The 25,735-nt window shown below is 36.1% G+C and overlaps 1 protein-coding gene across 6 annotated transcripts in view; it reads left to right on the plus strand.

Annotated features, from left to right (window-relative positions):
- LOC145358362 (histone-lysine N-methyltransferase EHMT1-like) overlaps positions 1–25,735 on the plus strand; it is a 152,833-nt gene that overhangs the window by 15,710 nt on the left and 111,388 nt on the right. The gene's annotated exons all lie outside the window — the stretch shown is intronic.

Genomic DNA, 25,735 nt, shown 5'->3' on the forward strand with positions numbered 1-25,735 from the left:
AGTGCTAGGGGCTTGGATGGGGCATAGTTTGTAAGAAGCTTCCAGGAAGGCTTCCTGAGACAGTATGTAGGTAGTCCAACTAGGGAAGGGGCCATACGGGACCTGGTATTCAATGTTTCAGTAGGGGCACGGTTCGGGAACAGTGACCACAATTCAGTAAGCTTTAAGATACTGATGGATAAAGATAAGTGTAGTCCTCAAGTTAAGGTACTAAATTGCAGGAAGGCTAATTACAACAATATTAGCCAGGAAGTGAAGAATGTAGATTGGGGGCAGATGTTTGAGGGCAGATCAACATCTGGAATGTGGTAGGCTTTCAAGTGTAAGTTGATAGGGATTCTGAACCGGCACTTGCCTGTTAGGATGAAGGATAAGTATGACAAATTTTGGGAATCTTGAATAACGAGAGATTTTGTGAGCTTAGTCAAAGAGAAAAAGGAAGCATTTGTCAAAGCTAGGAGGCTGGGAATAAACGAAGCAAGTGTGGAATACAAGGAAAGTAAAAAAATTTAAGCAAGGAGTAAGAAGGGATAAAAGGGGTCATAAAAAAATCATTGGCCAGAAGGATTAAGGAAAACCCCAAGGCTTTTTATACATATATAAAGAGTGAGAGGGTTGGCCCACTCAAGACAAGGGAGGGAATCTATGCGTGGAGCCCGAGGAAATGGGCGAGGTATTAAATGAACACTTTGCGTCAGTATTCACCAAAGAGAAGGACTTGGTGGATGATGTCTGGGAAAGGGTGTGTAGATAATTTGTTATGTTGAGATCAAAAAGGAGGAAGTATTGGGATTCTTGAGAAAATTAAGGTAGACAAGTCCCCAGGGCCTGATGGGATATACCCCAGAATACTGAGAGAGACAAGGGAGGAAGTTGGTGGGGCCTTGAGAGAAATCTTTGTATTCTACGGGGCAAGTCACATAAGAAGTCTCTCAACACCAGGTTAAAGTCCAATAGGTTTATTTGGCAGCACAAGCCACTAGCTTTTGGAGGGCTGCTCCTTCATTGGTTAAGTGGGGGTTCTGTTCACAAACAGGACATATAAAGACACGCTCAATTTACAAAATAATGGTTGGAATGTGAGTCTTTACAGTAATCAAGTCTTAAAGGTACAGACAATATGAGTGGAGAGAGGGTTAAGCACAGGTTAAAGAGATGTGTATTGTCTCCAGCTTGGACAGTTAGTGAGATTTTGCAAGCCCAGTTAAATCATGAAGATTACAGAACATACAGGGGAAGTCCCAGAGGATTGGAGAATAGCCAGTGCCCTTCCTTTGTTTAAGAAGGATGGCAAGAATAATCCAGGTAATTACAGGCTGGTGAGCCCTACACCAGTAGTAGGGAAATTATTGGAGAGGATTCTTCGAGACAGGATTTATTCCACTTGGAAATAAGTGAAACATATTAGTAAGAGACAACATGGTATTGTGAAGGGGAGGTTGCCTCTCACAAACTTGTTTGAGTTCTTTGAGGAAGTGACAAAGATGATTGATGAGGGTAGGGCAATGGATGTTTTCTACATGGACTTCAGTAAGGTCTTTGACAAAGTCCCTCATGGCAGACTGATACAGAAGGTGAAGTCGCATGGGATCAGAGGTGAGCTGAGAAGGTGGATACAAAACTGGCTTGGTCAAAGAAGACAGAAGGTAGCAGCGGGAGGGTGTGTTTTTTTGAATGGAGAAGTGGTGTCCCTCAGGGATCAGTGCTGGGACCTTTGCTATTTGTAATATATATAAATGATTTGGAGGAAAATGTAGCCGGATTGATTAGTAAATTTGCGGACGACACAGAGGTTGGTGGATTTGCAGATAGTGCTGAGGACTATCAGAGGATATGGCAGGATATAGATCAGTTGGAGTCTTGGGTGCAGAGATGGTAAATGGAGTTTAATCCGGGCAAATGTGAGGTATTGCATTTTGGAAGGTCTAATACAGATAGGAAATATACAGTAAATGGCAGAACCCTTAGGAGTATTAATAGGCAAAAAGATCTGGGTGTACAGGTACACAGGTCACAAAGCGGCAATGCAGGTGCAGAAGGTAGTCAAGAAGGCATATGGCATGCTTGCCTTCATTGGCCAGGGTATTGAGTTTAAAAATTGGCAAGTTGGGTTGCAGCTTGAGAGAACCTTAGTTAGGTCGCATGTAGAATATGGTGTTCAGTTCTGGTTGCCATACTACCAGAAGGATGTGGAGGCTTTGGAGAGGGTACAGAAAAGACTTACCAGGATGTTGCCTGGTATGGAGGGCATTAGCTATGAGGAGAGGTTGGAGAAACTTGGTTTGTTCTCACTGGACGGAGGTTGAGAGGAGACCTTATAGAAGTCTACAAGATTATCAGAGGCATGGACAGAGTGGATAGTCAGAAGCTTTTGCCCAGGATGGAAGAATCAATTATTAGAAGGCATAGATTTAAGGTGCAAGAGGCAAGGTTTAAAGGAGATGTCCGAGGCAGATTTTTTACACAGAGTAGCGGATGCTTGGAACTCATTGCCCTGGGAGGTAGTGGAAATGGACACGGTAGTGACGTTTAGGGGGCGCCTGACAAGTACGTGAATAGGATGGGAATAGAGGGACATGGTCCCTGGAAGAGTGGAGGGTTTTAGTTAAGTTGGGCAAGATTGGGGGGCTAAAGAGCCTGTTGCTGTGCTGTAATTATCTTTGTTCTTATTTGCTGTCAGTGACGAAGGGCTGGTTTTTGCTGTTTATTGTGGAAAAAGCTGTCAGTAAATATTGAAGCGTCAATTTCTGCTTTGCTGACATGACTTTGAATCTGGCACTATCTACAGGGAATGTGTGGTGCCCAGGAGAAACATAATGTCATTAAGCAAGCTGAACTGAAGAATTCTCTCAGACAGCAAACCAGGAAGTAAAAAGCATTTAAATCATTTTGCTAAAAAAGGATGCAGATAAGGGATTTTGGGTAGAAGCTGAAATACCATCAACTTTAACTTTTTTATTATTTTAACAATCATGGATTTTTATATGTTGTGAGGAACAGATTCCGTACTTCTAAAATTAGGTTTGAGGGACAAGAGAGGTTATAAATGCACTTAAAAAGCTTCATTACACTCTTAATGACTGGAAGAGAAGGGGAAAGTGATTGAGAAGTTAAATGTACCTCGTGAAAGTACAGAGAATATTCAAAGTTTTTGTTCTATGGAGATTTGAGATTATGTAGAAGAAGATTTTTGCAAATAGGGGAACATCTGAGGTAAAGTTTAGCAAGTGAACAAATGTGGGAGATCCATTTTGAGGACAGAAAGGATAGCGAGACTAAAAATGTTCATTGATGAAAAATTAAGGATTGGTTACCAAAGAATGGGCTAGATTTGTGACAGTAAAGGGACAGCCCTGGCCTTTTAGCATCAGAGTTTGATTGAAAAGCATCAATAACAGAAACCTTTGAAGGATAAATACAATTGCTTTCATTAGATTGGATTAACAGACTTGTCTTCTGCTATTCACCTTACAGTTTTTCCTACTGATAGTATTGTGGTACTAGCAGCTGTAAAATGTTTGATTTCAAAAATCCAATATTTTAAGAAATGAAAAGCTTCAATGTGTGAAACCTTGGCCTTGTTTCAGTATTCAATCAATGTGATGGTATCCAGTTTTAAATCTGCTCCTTTGTCTTTATACCATAGTAATTACTTATTCTCTAAAGATCTGAATGATTATGAAACACGGTAGGATCAATTGAGCCGACATGATGACAAAGACTCCGCTAATACATCCTTGTGGCTGAAAAAGTGAGAGGCAAAAAAAGGTTTGTTTTGTTATTTGGATGTCTTGTGGCCAGGCAGTATTAAATTGTTTGTGTTCATTAATTTATTAGCAGTGAGGTTCATAACTGCAAGGGTTGTGGTGACCCAAATGAGCAGACAAGTTTTGCTTTGTGTAGAATGCCTCAATTTTCCACTTGTGAAAGATCAGCTTTCTTAAGTACCCAACTAATGGGTTTTCAGGTAGAGCCGTTGAAGTACTAAAACATGATGGAACTACTGTAGTTGGCTCCTGATGTAATTTAAACTCTAATTCTCAACAGGATTTGTGGCGCCTTGACAAGAGACACTGCAGAGGTGAGATGACATTGTGTAACAAGTGATGTCATAAAATTGTCAATCTGTAAATTTACTAGCCTTTTATGATGCTATGAGAAATGTAGCGTATAGGAGTGGATTTCATAGGTTTGTGGTGAATGGAAAATTTGTAATTGAGTTCCATTTGTACATCTGCCAATCTGGGCTTCACAGTGCTATTGGCTTCCTGCTCTTGGCCATAGTTAGTTAATGGGTGGAAAAAATTGAGCTTTTCTTCATATTTAAAAAAAAATGCAATTTCCCGCTTCTGTCCCCACTACTTAGTGAGCTGCAATCATGGACAGTCCCAATAAGCCTAATAGAAATTGGGAAAGCTCAAGTGGTTTTGATTCATGGCTGCTCTTGACCTAGTCTTCAGAAATGCCAAGGAGAAGGTTTATTTAGGCAGAAAATGAAAATCATTGCATCCTTGGGAGACAGTGGTCACAGAGCAATTAATTTTAACATAATTTAGAATACAGTAAACAATCCAGAAATTAGGGGCTGTAAAAGGGCCAAATTTGAAGAAATAAGAACTACCAAAATAAATAGAACTGGATGTAGAGTTAAACTTTGAGGAAAGTCAGGGTGAGAGGGAAATTCTAATAGGTGAAATCATAACATGCTGTGGAAAAACCATACTGAGTTTAGTGAGAGAGAGGCACACTGGGTGGTTTATTTGTGTTTTTACTTAATGGATTTTCAATGTGGCAACATACCCAATGGCTGTCTTGTTATAAGTGTTAAGTGGGATTGTGTTTTTCCTGTATTTATGCATTTCAGTACATGAATGCAAGTTTAGACATCAGTTGTCTCAGTTTTATTTATCTAAGTCTGACTGAACCTAGCTTCTTCTCAGTTTCAATGGATAAAAACATCCAGCTTCTCAACCTTGAATTTAAAAGATTATGGCCTGGACTTTAGCAGAGTCATGGAGAGTCTGCAGTATTTACAAAATGGTAGATGCATCCAAAATTCTCATTCTCATTCTTATACCTGCAGAAATCATTTTTTGCTGAAGTGGGTTATGCAGATCAGGGGAGGAGAATGACTCCGACATCTGGTGGGAAACTAGAACTTAGCAGGGCTATTCAAACAGACCCCATTTTGTTGGACCAAAGACCTTATCCTGCGCTGTTAGGAATTTTTAGAATAGGTATAATTGCTCTTGAAGGGCAGATAAATATACAGTTGCCAAATTTTTGATATCCCTAGGTCTTGAAAAAATAAAAACCCAGCCTGCCTGTGTCTGAGAGTAGTATTCCAATGGTGTTAACAGTTGTTTGTTGGCATAACCCTCCATGCTATTAATTAACATTATTGATGTTTGACTGTTTTCCACAATGTTATGTGGGCTGTAAGTTCACAGTCTGACTAACGAATCAGAGGTTATTCAATGATTAGTTGCCTTTAATATAGGATTTAATAGTATGCATGTTTGTTTCTATAAGGGATTAAGGACTTGAATGTACTTAAATGGGCTTTCATGATTGAGTTTTTGAATATAGTGAAATCTGTAATAGATATTTAGAAGACAACACAGCATCACATCCCCCACCCACCCACCCACTCCGAACAAAGATCCTGCTGTTCAGGGCACAATGGGTGAGCACCCAAGAGTCTCTGCAGGCTGATGTTGATTGGATTTCTGTTGGTGTTGAGTTCTCACCTCGAGAACAATTCTAACATATCAATTTTTTTGTATGAGTTGTCAATTTCTTTTGATTATTGCTTATAACAATGAGCATAATGTCGTGGTATTTAATAGGGGCAGCACTTTCAGTTCTTTCCAATGGTATTTATATGGATAAATTCTAATTGATATATAATTTAATATGCACATTATAGTCAAATTTTGAGGGGGGAAAGTGTAATATAAATTTGTATGAATAATCAGTTAATTTTGAATTCTGATATTGCTTCACACGAAAATATTTTCTTTTATATGTTGGTCCAAGATTGTAAAGAAAGAATGTGCTTGCATAAGAATGCCTTTCATTGTCATTATTGCATATCCCAAAATGCAAGTTGTGATATGAATATGGGAATCAGAGTCTGACAAGCAGCAATGTTAAATAAATGTCTAGTTTATGGCTAGGACTTTGCAGTCAGTAGCCAACCACTTATTATACATTTATTATATTTGCATTTGCCCACAGACTTTCCGTGGCCTTTTGCACTGGAACTTACAATTGTTAGAAATTCAAAATAACATGGCACCCTCTTCAGGGGCTCAAACGCACGTGTGGACAGGTCAAGAAAATACAGCTCCTTAACCAGTTAGATCCAAAAATTATTCTGAGGCAGGCCGATTCTGGACCAAGAAATGAGATTGATTAACTAAATGGTAGATCATTTGCAGATAGCAAACTTGTGAGAAGAAAGATGGAATTGAGAGAGATTTTAAAAAAGACAAATAGTAAACAAAAGTTTACTTTTTAAAGATCTCTGAAGGAATTAGATTCTAAATTTGTAAGAGAGAGATTGTTTGGCAGTGATTAAGATTGAGCATGCTCTAAAAAAATACCTAAACTAAAATGGAAAATCCCCAACTATTTTCTGATCTGTGTAGTGAGTATGTATCACACATTTAATCCCATTTCATGTCCTTCAATTGTTTGAATATTGGGTATCTCAGCCAGGTAACCAGAATAAAGCTTTGGCACTTTGAACAGCAACTTCCTAATTTCCACTTTTAACTGTACATGTGCCATCACTGAATGTTTCTCTCTGATTTATTTTTCAATAATGGTTAGTGTTGATAATCCCTTTGTTATTTCGACAACAACATTTGGGAACATATTTAAGATGTTGACTGAGAGATGAGTTTTGGCCAGAGATCGGGAGGACTCTTCTTGCTGCCACCATCTTAAAGGTAATTAGGGATGGGTAATAATTGCTAGGTTTGCCAGTGATGCTCACACTCCATGAATAAATTTAAAACAAATCTGAGGGATCAGACAGGGCCTCAATTTAATGTGTCATCCTATAGATGGCTTCTCTAACAATACAATACTCAGTACTGCAGTGAAGTGTCAGACTAAATTATAAGCTCAAATTTGTGGAGTGCTCCTTCAATCCACAACCTTCTGAATCAGTCGAGAGTGTTAGGCACTGTGCTATTGCTGGCACCTAATGTAATGACCAGCATCTCACTATTGGCAAATCAAAGGCAGCATAATTAAATGAATTGCATATGTGGATACTGCTTTATGGGTGGACAAAATTAGAGCGTTAGTGTCATTGTTCTAGAAGATGTGTTTGTACCAGGCCATGTTGAAACTTGAGCATTAAAACATTGTAGTTCTGTGGTCATATTTCTCTACAAACTTGTTATTCTAATTTAGTTCAGATAATTTGCATATTGTGGGTAAACCAGTGGGTATAGTCGTCTTGTACTTTATACTACAGCTTGATCAGGTCTCAGCAAAGCATGCCAAGTGATTTTGCCACTGATACTGATTTTACTTTTTGGATAAGTACGTGCTGGTAATTCACTTTACAATCATTTGTTTAAATCATGAATAAGGACATCTTGTGTCTAAGCTTTGTTTTAAAACATAGCATGTAACAAATACTTTGATACAGTTTTATTCTTAAAGTATATTGTAGAGTGTCAGGATTATATTTTTGTTTCTTTCTGCCAGAACTGTTATTGAAAGACTGCACCAACAAAATGATCTATAAATGAAAAAAAAGTCTCTTCTGATTTCCCAATAGGTTTGCTGTTCCAATATAGCAGACTGCTAGCCAAATAAGGGTTTGTTGTTGTGACTTTGCACTCTATCATAATTAAAGAAAATGATTTTGGTGATGTGTTGCATTATATTTGTGGTCACTTGCCCTGGATGTTTGCATTGCGGAGAGAAAAATATATTATTTGATATTTAGGATGTCAGAAAAGTGGAAGATGTTTAAAGGCTTCAACTGGCAAGATATTTTTTACACGATAAATCAAACTTCTGTTTTTACTGAATTCTGATAGGCATTATGTTATTTTCTAAATGCTAAAGAATATCTTTAAACTACTGAAAAGGTCAAGATTCAAAACAAAAATTAGATTTTTAACATCAAAGTTTGACTGAAGATTAATATTTTGGGCTGTTATTAAAGCTTATTTCTTGAAAATATCCAAATAAATGTGCATATGTACTTTTCTATGTCTCTAAAAATCTTGATGAAAATTGAGTTACCAAACAAGGTGGGAATTATATGAAAATTAAGAATATTGAAATAGTTTTTGATGAGACTTTACTTTGACAAATTTATTTTAACAGAAGTTATATTTAATTGGATTAGAATTGAAGTGAACAGGAGCACCTGACATCATTCCACAGAAACCCTAATCAACAGACATTTGCTGGCTGCCCAAAATTTAGTATCATACAAGGATTATCATTATTCAAATTTTCCTCACACTAGCTTGGAATGTTGAAAGTGTTAATGCTCCTTTCCCATTAGATTCTCAGCCTCTAAGTAATTCCACTGATTTTTGAAAGTGGCCAAGATGTTAAATAGGTTTTTTTTCAGTTTGTAATTATAAACAACTTAACACGAGTAAGTTTCAAAATTTCATCTGTAATCTTTTGCTCATCTCATTGTGCTCTCAATAAACAAAACAGGAAAAGATGTCTGTGCAATGTATGAATAAGTTCCATAAGAACTTAAGTTCCATAGAAACCTAGAGAGATTGAAAGAGATTGAAGGAGATCATTACGCTCATCCTATCTGTGGTGTGAAGTTGAAGGATGAAGGGGGTTTTAGTTCTGGTACAACATTCCAATCAGGCAGTCAACTGGTTCTGATATTACTACCATGAATTTAGATTCAAAGAGTACTTACCTTTTGTTCAGTTGCTGTTAAAAATGTAAACTATGGTGTCCTCTTGAGAATGGCAAATAAATTGCTGAATTAATTTCAGCCTTGCATTCAGATTAGTAATTGAAGTATGCCATTGGTCCAGTGTTTCTAGGTTTCTGTCCCCTTTTGAAATGAAGTGTATGTTGTAGTATCCTAGATTACAAATTGTAGATAGTAGCCATTTTGGATTTAAATTCAGGTCTTCCATGCTATCTTTGAAAATGGCTGCTGTAAAATGCAAAATGAAAAGCTCAGATGTCTGAAGTATCTTGCGACTGCAAAAAGGAAAAACAGTTTTATAAAGTCTTTAAATAAAACAATGATGGAATAATTTGTATTTTTTGGGAAAGCTTGATAGTTTTTTTAACATGGTCATGCCTTTGCTTTAAACAGTTAAATAAGATTCACAAGTGGGACAAATTCATGGATTAGTAAGAGATTTCTTTCACTGGAATAAGCTTTCTGTTCATTTATGAAATTTCCAGTTGCCAAAAAAGGCTATTTTAAAGTCGTTTTGGAAAAAATTAACAAACAAAATTCTTAAAAATAAATTGTTTCTCTGTAATGTTCATGGAAATTATCCTTCAGCATTCTAAAATTTTGACTTAACCCTATTGAGTTGAGTTTGGTTTGTTTTACATTTGAAAATGGTAATAGAAATATGTTCGTCAAATGATCTGAAATACCTGTATAATGATGTTGCCATCAGAATTGTAGAGGGCTGCCGAAATACAATTTCAAAGTTCAAATCTTTTCCAACTTGAGTCAATTGCAGGACCCCACCACTAGCACTTTGACATAAGTTCTTTTGCAGTCTTAATTTCACTCAGTTTTACAAAACTCAAATACCCCAGTCTCCCCTTCAAATTATTGGACTATTTTGTAACTTGCGTTTATCTTCAGCAATTGATATCTCATTTTAACCTGTCAAAACTTGTTATTCTAATTTAGTTATTTGATTGAATGAAACTTCTGACATACATTAATATACTGGCCATTTGGTGTCAGAGTGACAATAGTGGATAACAGTAGTGCACCTTAATATTTCAATTATAGTCAAAATATAACATGCAAAGGTAAGGAATGCAAACCTTAGTCTTGGCGTGTGAAGGAGTGACCTCTAAAAGCATTAATTCGGGAAGTAAATCCATGAAGTAATACTCTCGTTATTTAAAGTTAAACATTTTAATCACCAAAGCTAGTTAGTGACTCAAGTAGTAAGAAAAAACCTGATCTGGAAAGAGCTGTTTCATGTTGAATGTATAAATTCTGATTTTTTTCTTTTCCAAAAAATATGATTTAGTTTAGTCTTAGTATAATTTTCCAGCAAATCTCTTCACAATGTGCATTTTTCCACACAACTTAGGGAAAAATATTTTAAAACTCAATTTCTATGCAAAACCACTGAACATTAATTTGAAATGTTAATTGGTTTATAATTTTAATATTTTGTGGGATGATGTCTCTATTTTAAACAAAAACTTAAATGTAAAAGTTATAAAGTAGAAGTGTTTTTTTAAATGGTGGAATTTTAAAATAGAAACGCCAGATTTTTGAAAGACAGCAGGTCCATCACCCAAGAAGAGAAGATGAGGGTCCTGTTCAATTGTAAACTTTCATCAGAAGTGCATTACGACAAAGTTTTTCTCTGTGAAAGAACTCTGCACATAGCTGTTCACTTTTACTTGTTATCCACCTATTGTCCACTTCATTTTGTAGAACGTTATCAAGATGAAACAACAGTTTCATCAACAACAGACAAATAGCCTCCACCTGAAATTATAACCTACCTTTTTTAGATATATTAATGACCCGAATTATGCTCTCAAGATAAGGGAGAAACTAATGACTCTGGCAATTATTTACAGACAGATTGTACAGCAACTTAAGTGAGGAGCAGATGTATCATTACATGCCAGTAGTCAAAGGTTGCTGTCCTAGTTGTGTTGCTTGCTCTTAGTTTCATGAAAATGGCTATCTTGCTCACCTGTGAAATGCATTGACTGGTCTGAATCTGTTATATCAGTGCAGTAAATATTAATTAATCTTGTTCCAGAGAGTTAAGCTTTGTCACAGAGAATGTAAGTGCCCTTTTAATGATGTGGTGAGTGCAAAATACTGCAGGTGCTGAATACTTCCGGTACTGAAAATTAACTATTGCAAATGTGGAGTCTCATACATTACTTGTTTGAGATTTTTTAAAATGTCAAATTTAAAATCAATACTTTTCTGGCTTCTTTTTTCTCTTGAAAAATTAGTTTATCTGTACAGATTTGACATGAAATTGACTCATTCTTAACTTATACGTCGTCCAAATGCTATTAATTTCACAGTCCTTCAATCTGATTGGTTGAGGAGATAACCAGTTGCTCACTACATTCACTCAAGCCCCAGATGCCTGTTTTCCCTCAAATTGTAATTATCAGCTTGCACTCTCAACAACTTGCCACGCCAAAAAAAATCTTAAACAGGCAAGTCCAACAAACAGCAGATGGTATTAGATGCCCTATCACAACAAAATCTGGGTTGGTGTGTATTTCCAATTTTAATGTTTTTGCTACAAGGTACAATTAAGTTGGCACATTGTAAACCCGCTGCAGATTGGAAACCTTGCTCTCTCTTTTTCTGGTCGATGGTTGATTTGTTGCTGAAGTGACTTGACATTTCCTATCTTCTCCACCTTTGAATTCCCTTGGCTATCACTGTGCCTTTGAAGTGCCACATGCCGATTGACATTGTATTCAGCTTCTCGTATGAGGTGTAGTGTCGTCAACCTAAAGGCATGATGTTTGTAATTCAAAACTATTAAGCAGTTGATGAAAATAAGGAATGCAAATTATTAGTAAAATGGAGACAACAGGACTTAGTGCTAGTTGTGCTGTTACTACAAAGTGATGTAATCTGATATTCTTCAACAAATACCAGTTTTACTAGTATAAACTAATGGAAATTTGAAATGAAATAGGATGAACAAAGTCCCCTATGAATAAGACAAATTAAGTAAAGTTATTTCTTAAAATGCAAAATAATATTTGTTCCAAAATGTAGAACGTACTGCTAAATGTTATTCCTTGTTTTCTTTTCTATATCAGGTCATCAATGTTAAGTGGGAAGGAGAGAAGAAAATTCCAAAAATAGTTCTTATTTAAGATGTTTTTGATTTCTGAAGTGCATTGCTTAGGAAGCTCTGACACAAACTACTATGACAGAATCTCTATCTGCTTCACTCAGAAAATAGCCTTTTGACATCCAGTAACTCCTGAGCGTAGACATCTGTGTGCTTCACTTAACTGTGGGAAATGCCAAACGAGTCAGGGTAAAACATTCTGTGAATTTATGTCCAGCTTAATTTACATTGCAGTCGAATGCAGCAAATGTCACAGTCTGCTAGTTTTGTTCTTCTAAGGGTGGCAGTGGCCTGGGTAAGATGGTCTGTTGGAGGGTTGATGCAGGCTCGATGGGCCAGATGACGTCTTCCTGCACTGTAGGATTCTGGGATTCTATGATTCTATTTCTTGCTGGAAAGAATATACTTAAGTTTCAATTTTTATCGATTTTATTTTCATCATTTCGTTGCAGTATTTTTTTTTGAACTAAGGTGAACAGTTGTTGTGTAGTATTGTTCTACAGTAGTGAAATCCTACAGTACTACAGCAGGTTTAGTTTCCAAATGGCAGGGCTGCCTAACTGTCCCAGCAGTTAAAACCATGAAATGGCTGACTTTGCAGACAAAGTACCTCAACTGAGCATGCTCAGAATATTGAAGGTGATCCTATGAGGCTGCTGAAGTCTTGAACAGCATTGTAATATTCTTATGATGGTGGAACTGGTTCAAAAGCATTCTATTGTATAGAAGCTTTGGGAGATACAGCAGATAACTGATGTATAGATTCTTAGGTTTATCAACCTTACTTACATTTATTGGTATTGAAGCTCTGGACACAGCATGGGGTTATTATGGTTTAGAACGCCTCAGTATTAGGTTGAAAACATTTGTTCAACCAATACATTAGAAATTGGGATTATAAACATGCGATACCTGAAATATTGTTGCAGATGAAATCATGCTTGCTTTGTTACTACTGCAGGTGTAGATTCAACAACATTGTTGATTCTGTGAAATAATCTATCCCGTTTGAGGTACAAAGCTACTGAACTGAAGAAAAACATTTACACAATGCAATGCTTTCTTAAGGAGCATAAGAAATTGCATGAAGAATTGTATGCTGGACAAGGCATGCTCTTAGTGGCATTGTGGTTTTCAGTCCAAGTCATGACTTCTTTGGGCCATTGACAGAATAATTTGGTGCTGGCTATTTGCATGTCAAAGGGAGGGTCTCTAGATATTGAATATGGTATATTGTGAGGATATTTTGTATGAGAATATCATTTTTTTGGAATGACCAAGGAATAAGTTGTTTGTGTTATTCAAAACAAAATTTGTTTTTTGGTAACAAACCGCATTCCTCAAGCAGTGATTCACCTGAAGTTTGATTCAGGGATGCATTACATTGCCTATTTTTTAAATTTAAGGTTTAATATACAGTTAAATTTGATTTCAGGAGATATTTTTTGAACTGTTGCAAACTGTATGTCATTGGTAGATTCCCTACAACTAGCCCTTCAGAATTCCATAAACCTGTAGCAAATGAGGAAGGAAAAGAAAACTGAATTTTACATTGGAATCACCCCAAGATTTAGTGAATCATTTTAAATCAAATTGTTTTTACTTGTTGACCAATTGGTGTCCTGCTTCAGATTGGAACAGAAAGCACAATGCAACTTGAGCCTGTTTCTTCCACTTAAGATGAACAGTTTTTTCCCTTTCTCCTCCCCTTTCACAGTTTAGTCATTTAAATGACAGCCAGTTCCAGGAATTGCTGATACAATTGTGCAAGTTATAAGCATGCTTACTAAATCTAAACTGATATATAAAGTCAGAACATACAAATGGAGGCTGTACCTCCATCACAGTCCTTCTCTTGTTGGGGCTGTTTTAAAACTCTCCCAATTGCAGGCCCATAATTTCCTCTGTTTGAGTTTTTACAGCTGTGCATATGCAATTAGATAAATACCTACAGAAAGCTTATACTTTGAGCTTTTAATCTCTACCATTAATCAAATACCATGCAATTTTGAAGGTGAAAGGTGGGATTGGCTTTACCAAAACTGTAACTTTTTAATTGACATTAGTAGGGCCTAGGTATTAGCATAACAATTCTTTGCATTTGTGTGTCCGATGATGCAATGTAGCTTCATAACTCAAGCTTGCAGGCAACAGAACCTGGTGGCACTTTGATTATGGCAGCAAAAGTGGTGCTAAACTTATTGGGAATCTTGGGTTGATGGTACTATCAAGAGTTTGTTTCAGAATGCAGTGGCCTGTTGCTGGCTTTGTGAGAACCAAAATACAATATTCAAACTTCGAACTGAAAAATGTGTTTACCTTGAACAAGTGCACCAAGGTTTTGGCTTTCACTAGGGAAATTCGACAAAAATATTTTTTGTTATTAACCTGTTAGCACTTTAAATTGATTTGCACCTGTGATATAGTAATTGTCCCATAAAGGACAGGTGTTATTTGAGCGAGTATTAATTTGTGCTTGGAATGATTGAGTTTGTGTATTTTCCTTCTGCTGTATTGTCAATGGGAAATTAGATTTTTGGATCTGAATTGACTGTGACAGCTTAAAGAAAGTATCAAAGTCAAATTTGGCTCAGGTTTACAAACTTAAGAGGTTCCATTTACCTTTTATAATCTGATGCGTGTTTTTACTTTTGTATGTAGTTGCAATGCCTGCAAAGTATAAAAGTGCTCTGGTTAAATTTAGAAATGTACTATAAAATTCAGTGGAGACATAGTATCATAACATCATCCCTGCAAAGGTGACCATTTTATGCTCTAGATTTTACATTTAGTCTCTAAATGAAGCAGGAATCGATGACAGGTTGAATAATTGTGATTGAATGTCTTGATGGTGATACCTTTTGAAACCCCCTTTTCCTTGCATATAGCAGTCTATAACAGTATCAGATATTTTCTCAGGTAAGCATATGTTCAACTTATTTTTCTTATTTACAGTATATACACATTTAAAGTAAAGTTTTTAAAGACTTTTTAGGCAAGAAGTAGGGATGACTTGTACATGATTAATATCTTTGAGTTGAAATCCATGTATGTTGGAGCTACAGCTGTTAGGGAGTGGGATAGATTGATCTTGGGTTTGTACATAGCTTGGCACAACATTGAGGGCCAAAGGGCCTGTACTGTGCTGTACTTTTCTATGTTTCTATGTTATATTAAAACATGACAAATATTTACCAATTACTGGTAAGCTAGTCCAGGCTAAGCAACAGTAGCCATAGTGTAAATTTCTTCTTGGGTGCAGTGAGAGCAGGGCGAAACTACACTCAGTTGCCATTTTCCACTTTAAATTTGCCAATAAAGATTTGTTTTGCACTTTAGGTTCCGCTACTTGTCGTGCCATCCTCTCCCTAATTCACTACCTAATTTTTTAAAAATGTAGATTACCCTAATAGCATTGGTATGATTATAACATCAGGAAATTATAGTTTCTGGATAGTAATTTGCGTTTACACTATTTTGGTGTAGCATTATACAAAAAATATGAAAAAAAACACATTCTACTATCTCTCAAATTCCATATGTGCAGACTGGTAGGCATTTTGCAACAGAAGTAATGGTTAACCTGAGTGGAATTTTGAGAGCAGTTCTTGACAGGAGTGAAACCAACACTGCATAGTCCCTCCAAGATTATTGTGGCCCCACATACATGCATCTTAAAGAGACCATTGGCTGTCAGCAGTCTCTTCCCTGTATGGTGGCACAGCGGTTAGCACTGTTTGCTCACAGCGCCAGGGACCTGGGTTCAATTCCTGGTTTGATTCACTGTCTGTGTAGAGACTGCATGTTCTCCCTGTTTCTGTGTGGGTTTCCTCCAGGTGTTCCGGTTTCTTCCCACAATCCGAAAAATGTGCTGGTTAGGTGCATTGGCCATGCTAAATTCTTCCTCAGTGAAGCTGAACAGGTGCCCTAGTGTGGTAACTCAGCGATTTTCACAGTAACTTCATTGTAGTGTTAATGTAAGCCTACTTGTGACATGAATAAATAAATTTTAAAACTTTAAATTAAGGCAATGTGAAAATGAAACTGGTTGTTATATGGGACCAGCATTGTTTTGTTTCTCTAACATCTTGAAAAATGGGGAACATATAGAAGTGCAGAAGAAAAACAGAACAGACTAAAAAGTAAGTACATCATGCCGATTTTCCAATTGCTCTTGGCAAGGGCACTCTTGAATTCCAGACCATGTTCCAGGACTTACTCAGTTAATAGTAGGGCATTGGGGAGAGTTATAGAGCATGTAGGGTTACATGTTCGTAGCTCCTTGAAAGTGGAGTCACAGGTGGACAGAATGGTGAAGAAGGCATTTGAAATGCATGCTTGGTTTAATCAGTCAGAACACTGAATACAGGAATTGGGGCATTTTGTTGAAGTTGTACAAGACATTGGTAAGGCCACACTTGGAATATTGTGTGCAGTTCTGGTCAACCTATTATAGAAAGAGTGCAGAAAAGATTTACTAGGATGCTACTGGGACTCGATGGATTGAGTTATAAGGAGAGACTGGATAGACTGGAAATTTTTTCTCTGGAGCATAGGAAGCTGAGGGGTGACCTTATAGAGGTCTACAAAATAATAAGGTAGAAGTGAATATCTTTTCCCAAAGGTAGGGGAGTCTAAAACTAGAGGGCATAGGTTTAAGGTGAGAGGGAAGAGATATAAAAGTGTCCAGAGGGGCATTTGTTTCACACAGAGGGTGGTGAGTGTCTGGAACAAGCTGCCAGAGGTGGTAGTAGAGGCAGGTCCAATTTTGTCTTTTAAAAAGCATTTAGATAGTTACATGGATATAGAGGGATATGGGTTGTATGCGGGCAATTGGGATTAGCTTGGGGGTTTTAAAAAAAAGGGCAGCATGGGCCAAAGGGCCTGTTTCCATGCTGTAAACCTCCATGACACTATGATCCATATAAAAATTTGTACATCAGATGTTAATAGCTCAGAAGAATCATTATGCTCACTGAGCACCTAGAAAACAAATAAATTAGTATTGATGGTATCACCCATTTGAAAAGTACGTGGTAGTTGCCTTCAAATGTAAAAAGTTCATTTATTAGTCACAAGGAAGGCTTACATTAACACTGCAATGAAGTTACCATGAAATTCCCCTAGCCACCATAGTCCAGCACCTGTTTGAGTTAATGCACCGAACCAACACGTCTTTCAGGATGTGGGAGGAAATCAGAGCATGCGGAGGAAACCCACGGAAACACAGGGAGAATGTGCAAACTCTGCACAGTGACCCATGCTGGGTCCCTGGTGCTGTAAGGTAGCAGTGCTAACCACTGTGCTACTGTGCATGTCACATCTTAACGTTACCTTGAGTCAAATATCATGATGTAAATGAGCCAAAGCCTCAATATCTGACAAAATTCCACCATATTTGCTTCAGAACCGAAAGATGCATTGTATGGAACACTTGTTTGAAGATATTGCTTATAATTCATTCAAATTTTGTATTAGCTTTGGATGTATTGCAGGCTTGCTTCAGTGGTTGTTCAAAATGTTAGTGTTGCCAAAGGATTTAAGCATAAAGAAGCCAATTTTTTTATGATTGCAATCCTAACTTTTAATTGCAGTTTTACACTCACTAAGTAGAATTGTGGAGTGCAGTGCTAGATAAGTAATAATAAATAAAATTGCTATTTTTGTCTTCATTCTTGACATGATATAAAACCTATTAAACTGAGCTGTTAAACTATTATACAACATAGATTTGTACACTATATTTGGTAGTGATGTCAAATTGTGATCCAAACCCTTTTGACAAAATGTGTATAAGTCATTTTCCTGTGGTCGTAATTATAAGATTTGTTATTGGGTTAAAAAGGTTGTCATTTTGATTTGTTCTGTATATTCTTGAAGTAAACATGTAAAATTATGGCAGAAACCCCTCCCCAATCTCTGAGGAGTGTGTTCAGTGCTATACCAAACATGTAAATTGTGTTGTATTGCCACTGTTTAGATGCAACAGTGTAATAAATTATAATTTTAATGAAAGTAAAATGAAATTTTGCATCAGCATGTTTTAATATACTTGAACCATTGTTAGATGTTGTAATCTATGATTTTGTACTCGCTCCATTGTACATTGATTGAAAGTTATTTTGAATTTATTGTTGATTTATGAATCATGCGAATCTTGCTTGATGTAGGTTTTGTATAAATTGCTGGATGCCATAGTGTTTCCATTTTTATATATTTGCATGTTATAAAAACACCACACAGAGAATGGGATATTTATACAGACATTTTGAAATAAATGCATTCAGTTCTGTATTGGGATACACAATACTGACTTCTAGGATTTTACATATATTCATTGTTGTTGATGCAACCCAACGTGAACTTGGAATTGTCCATTATCCAAAATGCAAACTGTTACCTTGATGTCAGTGCAGTAAGTAAGAAGGAAGTAATAAGTATTGTTTGTGCAAAGATATGCTCAGGATACCAACTGGGATAATTTGAATAGTCATTCAAGTTTTCTTGAATATAGAGAGTACTATTTCACTGATTCTTGTATGTAATTATGTACCCAATTTTAACAATTCTGCAAACTACTTAAATTATGGTTTAATGAAGCTGTGACTTGTACAAAATGAATTGAGTCCCCAATTCACTGTCGCAACTAATTCAATTGAAAATTATTGACCTTGAGCCTGCGTGCAACTAGTATCCATAAGTGGTTGGATTTTTAAATACAATACTGTAACTCGTCTTCATTGAGCATGCTCACTTCAGTGAATTGAACCCTGTTGGGAAGCTGTAGCATTTGCTCACAATTCTTTGAATCTGAGGTAAACACTAGTAATATTATGAAAGGAAAGGCCTTGGATTTTGGTGGTGTGCTGCGCCAGCTGATTGGTTTGTGTTTTTCTTCATATTACAGTAGCCTACTGGCACTCTCTGATCAGGAAGCAATTTTTATCTTTGTCTATGGATGTTTGTACATGTCTGCATCTACAGACATAGGATAGCACATTTTGCATTGTAGATACCACCATTTAGCATTTGACTATCTACTTAAGACTGTAGTTCTAAATGGCAGTGAATTGATGTAAATGTTATGGAGCAAATGAGCAAAATCTGGCAATTTATTGTTGCTTTCTTTTAATGTTGTTTATGAGGATTGATGCATTGTCAAAATAATTTCATAAATTGACATGTTCCTTATTTGATTGTACTGCACTGCAAACAATGAGGTGTTAACAAAAAATATCTAAGCAGGAACAGCATCTCACCAAAGGAAAACAATGTATTGATTTTAAACTGCTTCGGTTTTTTCAATAACTGATCATGAAATTGTTATTATCATGATGTAACAGTAATGTCTAGTCTTCAGTCCTTGCAACATGATGCATTATGGTGTCTTGGTATCCTAAAATGGCGAGCCTTATCCTTTCTCCTTTGTTTTAATGTACATATTCAAACTGAACTGCGTGCAATTCATACTTGCATGAATACTGTACTTTGATATTGAATACATTTGTGTTTGAATGTAAGATAATACCAAATTTCCCTCAGCTATTCTGTCTAGTAGTTATTTATACTATTCCCTAAATGGCTGTAGATGACTTCCTTGGTGTTTGTGTGTGTGTTTTTGAAGGTTTCTAATCTCATTTGTTTATTGCTAATTATTGCAATTAAGCCTCATGGGACTCTAGTAATATTGACCTGTAATGACATTTTAAAACTTGGGGAAGCCATAGGGGATACAGTTAGGACACAGAGGGTTAAGTCAATTTGCATAATTTGAGAATTTGCCTGCAGTGAACGTGGGCAAAAGTAACAATTTTATCAACTAATTGAACCATGTTTTTGAAATTAAGTTATTTGTGTTGTGTTTCAATTGAATATTTAAAAGATGAATTAGATCTTTTCTCTGCTGCACATTGAATGGCAGGCTGGAGAAGTGTGGGACCTGGATTTAGATACAACTAGAGCAGATCACTGTTTTTGTTTTTTTATGCTGCATCTTTAAATGGTGAAATATACATGGCTGTCTCAATTCAAATGTTGATATAAATATACCATACCAACTGCCCTTTTTCAAAAAATAGTGGAAATGCACTATTAATACTGTCTTTCACAACCCTAAGCCTTTTCTACTTCCAATTACAATTCCAGTTTGTAAAAGATTCTCTTTCAATTGATTTACCTTTCCCACAGGTAGTTTTTATTAACGAAAAGTGGCTACAGTGAAACAGTCTTTCAATTAATAATATGCTTAACAATGGACTGTTAATTCCCTTATCATTTTAGTGCTAAAATCACATTTGTTAGACTGTCATCATTCACTCCAGTTTCAACAGTTCAAAAAAACTTCTCTGATTTGCAAAGGGCACTGATCTTTCTGTGATCAATATGGTCAGCCTTCAGCACCTCCTTTACTGAGCCTTAACAGTGGAAAATCAAAATTGAACCATGTTCCAGACTTATGGACATCCACAGAAGAAGCTGAGAACCCTAGCTGAATTATTTTGTCCTCCTTTGTCCACATATGCTAAAAGCAATTGTCATACACAACTGTTGACTTGGCTGCCGCAAGCTGTAACAGGTAGAGAAGCACACCCCAATTATATCAGTACCTGGAGCCCGACTAATAAATGCATGAGAGGAAAAATAGGATTTGCTCATCCTAAACGCGTCAAAAATTGAATCATTTTTGTTCATATTTCCAGAGTTAGTTGGAAGGATGTAAAATAAGACTTGTGGAATTAGGGGTGTCCATAATAATAAAATGATAGAAGCTTTAAAGGATTGTACCCCCTGGCTTAAATGGAAAAAATGACCTTCCAACATCAGCTGCAATGATCAGCCTTCATAATATAAGACCTTTCAGAAAATATTACACAACATATATTGGATTGTGTGAAGCAATGCTTTAGAATAACATATGTTCTCTTGCTATTTTGGATCGGTTTTGTTTAAATAAATTTAGTTGCAGATGAAATCCTGCTTGGCAATCAATTCGATTTCCTTCAGCTATGTTTTTACCTCACTCGTTCTAAGTTTGTTCTACTTTTTGTTGTGTTTGACACTTATGAACCCAAATTTTGTGTAACCTCTTTTTGGTATTTTGATTTTGTTTTGAAGGATTTTTAAGCATGGTTAATATCGAGGTTATTGCATTTCAGTGTGGTTTGTTGATACCCCACCCTCAAGTGCTAGATTTTTTTCTATTGTACACGATTACGTCAAAAGAAATGAAGACTTGTTAGTATGCTTTATCTGACATTGAGATAAAGAAGTACAATATTACCGCAGTTAAAAGATTTCTACCTGTATGACAGTAGTTTTATAAATAAGCTAAGGTGATTGTTTCAGAATTACTATACGTGTATTTTGATTCAAAGCTACGTGTACTATACATGCGCCTGCAGTCTTGGTATTCAATGTTACATTTTAAGATTGCTTGACCTTACTGCAGTAAACCCCAAAATTCTTCACTAGGGATTGAATTTTAGGCCTTTTGCAAACAGTTTTAGTGAATTACAATGAGTTGTATATAGTGTTGTAACAAAAATTATTTGGAGATGTGAAATTTTTTCAAATCACTCAGCAACCCCTTTTCATTAATTGGAATATCTGGTTTTGAAGTTAATAAAGACTGGTTGGTCAAATCGGATCCCGAGTTTGGCTGTTTCAATTACATCTAAGCTTAAGCTACAGCTAATTTTTAAATGTTGGAACGTTATTTATTTTTATACTGAGTTTGTTTGCATTAATAGTCCTACAGATCCTGGATTAAACATTGATCAATGAAATTGTACACTTCCAAGATTTGGCTGCTGTTTCTACCTGCAGAATTGTCCACTATTTGTATCTGAAATTTGGTATATTGCAAACATTTTAGACCTGCCAGAGGAAGATGTATTTTTATCTGCATGATCCAACTTTCATGGTTATGAGACATAGAATATTGTTTCATGTATTAAATGTATCTTAATTTAGTTAAACATTTTAATGAAATTTCAAGAGATTTGTCTATAGCTTAACCCCAAGAGTGGTGTGTCTCACAGCCTCAAAATGGCAGATAATTTTGTTTGCAAAGACTCATGTTATGAAATGGCTGAATCTGCAGTCAGGCATCTGCATTGAGCATGCTCAGGTCATTGAATTATAGTCCGTAGGGGGAGATGAAGAGTAGAAGCTGGGAATCAGTCTTCAGCAGGAACTGGGGTGTACAACTGCTTGAGTCTTTGTCCATGGAAAGATACTAAGATGACCTGTAGATCTTCACTTTTGCAGGCTTTGCCTTCTATACAGGTAATTTTTACCTGCTCCTTTTGACCTAACATTCAAATCTATCAGCAAACTTCACAAATAGTTTATGCCCGAAAATGGTGATTTTCCAAATAATTTTCCTATATTTAAAAGTCAAAATAATGATTCGTATAGAGAATTGTTAAGCACGTTGAACAAAAGTACACGAATAAAAGTACAGGATTGTCACTTGGTTGGGGAATTCTAAACATGACTAGATTTTAATGAGTAAAATTATATTGTTTCACATTAGTGCTAAGCATACAGTATTGATAATTCAAGTTTTTCTTCAAGGAAGTGAGAATAACACTTGTCATTTGAGGAAACCTGGTAGATATTTATGGAACCCAGGTTTAGCAATCCTAAAACAGGATAGCCTGCACACTTAAAAGGCAAGTGCCTTTTTTCAAAAATACTACCGTGGGTGAATTGGAAATACACTTTTTTAAAAAGCTGGTATCATTTTTTTCTCCTATCTGAGATTGTGAAAATTCTGATTGGAAACATTGGATATCAACCAATGGTATTGTGCACCTCAAAGTTGAAGTTGTGTGACTGAGATACCTTGCAATGAATCATAGTTTAATTAACATTTTATACCAGCTATTTAGCTTAAATGAAAGTTAAACTTGGTATAGTTTCGGGAAATGTAGATGAGTGCAACATGAATTTATGCTGTGTTTCTTAATGCAAAGATGTGCGGTATTTTTCTCAAAGGGTGTTCAGAGAAAGTTGCAGGAGGGGTGGTGTATCTTTGTAGTTTACCTATGGTGTTTTCTGGTAAAAATAATTAAAGGTATAAACTTAAAAATGTTGCTTTATCTTTGCTTCCTTGAGGACATATTTTGCACACCTGCATGTACTTCTGTATTTTTCTAGTTTCTGAGCATCTACAAAATGTTGACAGATGAGCTTTAAATGTACAGCCATTGGATGTGGTTTTGACTTGTGAAAATTAGCAGCATTGATTTTTATTTTGCTGGCTGTAGCAAACTGAAAATTGTGTTTCTTTATCAGGAGATACAATATTGGGAATTCTATTCATAAGGCCATTTTACAGTAGCTTGAATGTCTGCATACATAACTAATAGGTGATAGATATGAGTAAAATGGTTGCCTGAAATTGGGTGGATAATTGGATCTGAAGCATTTTATGGTCCAGAGGTATGTCGATTTACCAGTCACAAAAATAAGCTTTGTTGTTCATCTTCTTTTGTTTTTGACTTGTACTGCCTGGAGTAAATTGTCTATGGATTAACTTTGCAGCTTGAATCTTTTAAATGTGTAGTTCATGACATCGGCTGCAGTCTTTCTTAAACAATACTCTTTGCCTTCTCTACTGTAGAGCAATGTGTACTCTGGGCACTTGCATATATTTTTTGAATCAGTTAAAGTATTTCTAATGGGTTGGCAGTTTGGCTGTTCATGGTATTGATTTGGATTTTTTTTAAGCATTTTAGTGTGTTTTGTAGGGCTGCTATGTCAAGTCATTCATGTTGACAACCAGTGTAGCATCAGCAGCATTTTCTTTGTATGTAAATTTGTAATAATTCTGCACTTTTTTAGTGTGAAATAAAGTAATATGTCCACTGTAACTTAGGCCTGAGAGTAAGAAGAGAGGGAGTTGAATGGAACTTTTAATATGAAACGCCTTCACGTGGCGAGCTAACAGCTTCAGTTGGTGAGTAAGCTGGTGGATGGTTTTTTTCAGCGTAGCATTGAGACTTCAATAGCCAGTCAGAAGGAAATAATTTAGGGTAGGTGGAGCCAACATAAAAGCTGAAAATATCTCGGGCATTGTTTTGGTGCCAATTTTCCTGATATTGCTGTATATGGTATGTCAAGAAAGCCCCAGTTGCTACAGTGGGAAGTGATTGTATCGTGGTAAAGAAAAAATTACATAAGGTAATTTTTCATTATTGGTGCTATAAAATGTTGGCATTGTCACATTCTTGTCTACAATTTAATTAGAAGTTAATATACTGTTCACGCAGTAATTGGGAATTACATTCTTGTCACATGTATCCTCAATAAATGGAATACAAATTGTTGAATTTCTTTATGCTTGATTGAGCTGTATGGACTTACTGTGCTGAGATTGAAAGATTTTATAATATTACTTAATATGTTAAAGTAGGTACCAAAAAGCAAATGCCCCTTTTCACTCTGCAACTCTCTCTCTCTCTCTCTCTCTCTCTCTTCCCCCCCCCCGGGCAAATTCGATTTTGGAATCATAATGTGACACTTGCAAATGAAAACCATTTGATCAGAAGCCAATAGCTTTTGGGAAGTAATCTAGTCCCTCTGTAACATGTACTTTGTTAGCTGTGCTCGAAATATTTGCCTACTACCCCATTGTGTTAAAATTTGATTTGGATTATTGTACAATGCTTACCACAAACTATTGTAAATTCTTGTTAATGGATAACAATAAGAAGTTGCTTTGTTACGTGACTGAAAATTTTGAAATCATCAATGAATGCCAGTTGGAGGCCAAGTATGAAAATTAGTTTATTCCATCCCAATATTGTTAGAATTTTACATATTACTTTTTTCTTGTGATAATGATAGGAAAAAGTTCATTTCAGTATCTGCACATCCGCGATTATAAAGGTTCAAATTAGCTAAATGAATAGCTCTAAACTGGAATGTAAAATTTTTAATGAGCTTTACATTGAGCTAGTACTGTAAAATAATTTTATGAAATTGTTACATTCTATTGGAATAACAACCAGTAGTATGGTAAAAAAAATTATCTCAAAGCACAGTTGGTTGTTTAATTGCAGGTTCATTCAAACACAAGGCACTTTAGACAATGTCTTTATTGTTTTGTCAACTCGTCCAGTCCAGTTAGGAAATGGTAATTTCACTTCCGTTGCTCCTCCCAACGTATGAGTGACTCCTACTGGGCTCTGACCTGTACTTGCATTTCACAATCAATATGAATTGCCTGAGTACTGTTTTGGCCTAAGAGAGGGAGAGGTTCTTTTTTCATACTGCTGTATATGTTTTCCATCAGTATCTTGTTTAGAGTTCCATCTGATTTTAAAAAAACTCAATCTGGAACAACTGCAACATAGGAAGAAGGCCTTTCTCTGCTGTGTTTCCTCCTAAACACTGGCTTTGCTGCCTGTGATGGATATCTTTGCCTATTTTCTAAACAGTTTCCACTGTTTTTCCCAAATGGAATGAAGTATTTTGTGTTGCATTTTTGAGTGTGTTAATTGTTGTATTGAAGTTGGATGTACAGAACACAGGCAGATCCAAACACCTTTACTTGGTGCTCATATGCAAGGATTTGTTGAATTTACTTACGTTAGTTGCAATGATCTCAGCACAATGAAAACAATAGCTGGCAGTGATATTCTACCACAGCATAAGTC

The sequence above is a fragment of the Carcharhinus amblyrhynchos genome, chromosome 25, assembly GCF_965287045.1.
Source record: "Carcharhinus amblyrhynchos chromosome 25, sCarAmb.v2.hapA, whole genome shotgun sequence".
Taxonomy (NCBI): domain Eukaryota; kingdom Metazoa; phylum Chordata; class Chondrichthyes; order Carcharhiniformes; family Carcharhinidae; genus Carcharhinus; species Carcharhinus amblyrhynchos.